This window comes from Myotis davidii, unplaced genomic scaffold (assembly GCF_000327345.1).
Source record: "Myotis davidii unplaced genomic scaffold, ASM32734v1 scaffold217, whole genome shotgun sequence".
Classification (NCBI taxonomy): Eukaryota; Metazoa; Chordata; class Mammalia; order Chiroptera; family Vespertilionidae; genus Myotis; species Myotis davidii.
This window is the reverse complement of record NW_006290034.1, coordinates 1,453,950-1,457,589: the sequence shown is the minus strand read 5'-3', so window position 1 is coordinate 1,457,589 and position 3,640 is coordinate 1,453,950.

The following is a 3,640-nucleotide window of genomic DNA, read 5'->3' as shown; positions in this document are numbered from 1 at the left end:
GTCGCTAATAGACAAGGAAGCACAGGAAAGCAGTTCCAGCCAGAACCAAGTGCTGGCCAGCGAGGGAGCGAATCCAGAGCCCTGCAGTGGGTGCTGGGGTGCAGGGTGAGGGCGGGGCCCCCGGGATGCGGGGACAGCTGTCAGGGGAGGGGTCTTCAGGGAGGGCCCTGGAAGGAGCTGGCCACGGGAAGGAAGGAGGCGCCCACCGGGAACCGCCAGGCCTGAGGCAGGATAAACGAACGTGGTGCCTCGAAGTCCAAAGGCGGGGCATCTGTGCCCCAGCTGGAGGTCTTATTTATTTATTTATTGTTGTTGATTTCAGAGAGGAAGGGAGAGGGAGAGAGAGAGAGAAACATCAATGATGAGAGAGAATCACTGATGGGCTGCCTCCTGCACACCCCCTACTGGGGATCGAGCCCAACAACCCAGCCCTGTGCCCTGACTGGGAATCAAACCTGGGACCCTTCAGCCTTCAGGCCGATGCTCTATCCACTGAGCAACACCAGCTAGGGCGGCTAGAGGTCTTCATGCATCTGTGTGGTCTCACTCGGATGATTAGAGCGTTAGCCAACTGGAGGTTATTAATTCTGACTAATGCCTTTCCATTTATCTTGATTCCACTTGAGCAATTTCTTACCTAGTGGAAAATTCTATTTTTTTGGATTTAACACTACGGAAAAAATTGATTGTTCTTATTCTGAATGTTCCACCATGCCATTTGCTCTAACTCTGCCCAGGACCACGATGGGAGATGGGCGGTCACTCCCAGCGCCCCCCGGCCCCCTGCCTTCCAGTGAGAGGCCTGCACCTCCTGTTGACTCTGCCCTCAGAGCCTCCCACGGGTGGAGAGGGCCCCGCCCGTGGACCTGACCTGGGACTTGCTTTGGATAATGGCAGCCACTGCCGGCTCCCAGTTCAGGGTCACTCCTCCCGTCTTGATCCCCAAATGGAAGATGCAAAGCCGGCCCCAAGCCTTGGACGAGCAGCCCCACCCCACCGGGCGGGTCCAAGAGGAAGAAGCAGGTGGCACTGCAGGTGCAGGTGAGCCCCCGGGACCCGGAGGTGCTGGCCAGGGCCTTGCCAAGGAGAGCTGGTGGGAACCCCGTCAACGCTCGATTAGATGAAACACACGCAGGTACATATGTACGCACATACACACACACTTAACCTTCTCAGAGTCCGTGCGGATGAACGCAGTGGGGATGGTTTTCCTAGGTCTAAAGATCCGCACACCGAGAGCTGGCCATTAGCTTTTGGTCACACATAACGAGGCTTTTATTTTCATTTTGGACAAAATGTCGGCTCCTAATGTGTCGTTTTACATGATGAAGCCCTGTTTTTCACTTCAAAACTTTCTTATATGAAAAATTAAATCCACGACTAAAACAGAAAACAATTACGACAAAAACGAGCCTAAAATGTTAAGCTACATGAAAGAAATGGCACAAAAGCATGCCTGTGGCCCTAACCGGTGTGGCTCAGTGGCTAGAGCGTCGGCCTGTGGACTGAAGGGTCCCAGGTTCGATTCCGGTCAAGGGCATGTACCTTGATTGCAGGCACATCCCCAGTAGGGGGTGTGCAGGAGGCAGCTGATGTTTCTCTCTCATCGATGTTTCTAACTCTCTATCCCTCTCCCTTCCTCTCTGAAATCAATCAATCACTATATAAATATGAAATACTAATAAGTCAAAGATTCTGCTCTTAAATAAGTGTCTGGACAGGAGCAGGGTGCACATTCACTAAGGGAGTAAGGGTGGCGGCTGTCAATGGGAACCGAATGTGGCCGTGGTGGATGTGAACGCACAAAAAGGCAATGTTCCTTCCTTCAGAAGTTTCTGATGCCACCCTGGAGGGGGTGGCCACAGGACAGAGAGAGGGAGAGGGAGAGTGGGGGAGAGAGAGAGCGAGCAAACAGAGAGGGCTGCGTCCATGTGCCTGTCTACCTCGCCTAAGGGCCACAGGCGGTGCCTAACCTTCCCAGGTGCCTGACCAGGAGCAGGAAACAGGTATGAGCGGGGCCAGGGGTGGGGCTGAGGCTTCCGTCCTTTTAAGAAAATGCAAAAGTGCAGAGACAAGATTAGGTCGAAAAACAAATGTTTCGCTAGAATGAAAAAGAAGCCTCCACAGAGCTGCCCGACAGCTGCCGGCAATTTAAGGGAAAGGCGGACGCAGAAATGAGCCCTAATTTTTCTCTTACTCCCCTCCCTTCACCCAACCCCACGCCCCTCCCCCTGACCGCTGCCAGGCTGTTCTCTATACCCAGGAGTGCGTTTCTATTTCGTTCATCTGTTTAGCTTGTTCACTGAGCCCACACAGAAGTGAGGGCTCACGGGGCTCGTCTCTCTCTGGCTGGCTTACTTCCCTCGGCATAAGGCTCTCCAGCTCCCTCCACTGCTGTGGCAAAAGGTCAGATGTCACTTGAAACCCGGATGGTTTCATTAACCAGAGTCACCCCAATACAGGCAACACAAACACAAAATACAGAGAGGCCCCTGGCTGCACCCTGCCCTTCCCTGCCCTTCCCTCCTAAGCCACCCACAGCCCGGGTCACGGTCCACATCTCCAGGGGCCTGAGCCATCCCACACCTAAAGCTCCAACTTCATCAGTTCCGCCTTCGCCTTCAATCGGCCCCTACCACAGGGGCTCATGCGAGGGGGCTGGGGCGCTGAGAATCTGGGACAAGTTCAAGAGGATCCCAGGGGACTGATACTCAGGTGCCACTCCCATCACCGGCCCCTCCCAGGCTGGAGTGTCCTAGGGCAGAGCCTTGGGCATATTCCTGGACTAACAGCACCTCCGCCATCTACACGGGAAAGGCAACTGATTCCAGCAAGAGCACACAATCTAACTCTCTATACCTGGCCTGCACCCCCGCCCACCCTTATGTACCTTCCCCTTACATTTGTTTTCCTCTGTGGGGTCTGAGTTTAACTGGTCACTTTCTAATGTCAGTTGCTCTCCCACAGTAAAGCAATGATCCATGTGTTGCTTTACCTAACACCTCAAGGCAACATTTACCTACTTCCCAGGCGTCTCAGCCATGAATACAGTGTTGTCATCTCTTCTACCCTGGGCAGCGAGGAGAGAAACTGGGGTGACATTCAACGCCCCCCACCCCCGGCCAAGAAAGACATTTCCCTTTACAAGTAGCAACTGTATCCACAGTCCACACACACACCAGTCCACCACGAACCGAGTGGGCTTCTCTCCACCTACACCAGAGGGCCTGGGGTCCCAGGTGTGCCCCGGGGAAGGACAGACACGGTGGCTTGGGGGGGGAGGGTTGAGGGGGGCAGCTGGGTGTCTGGGATCCTGGGCTCCGCAGGGGAGCTTCCTATTGGACCCGGGAACCGCCACCCCTCCCCCCGCCCCCAAGAGGGGGCTCCCTGGCACCTTTCCCGGGGGACTTGAGACGCACCACGGGTGTCCCCAAGCCCCAAATCCGCAACCAGCCACAGGAAATCAAAAGTAACTTCTCCGGACTCCATCTCCCTCCCAGAGGGCCAGTCGGGCTGCAGCCGAAACCAGTCTGCGAGGGGCGGGGAGCTTGGCGCCACCGCCGCGGGGTTTGGCCACCGTCCCCAGAAGTCCGCGTCGGGAAGAAGGAAGGAGATCAAAGCGGGTAAATCACAACTTTGC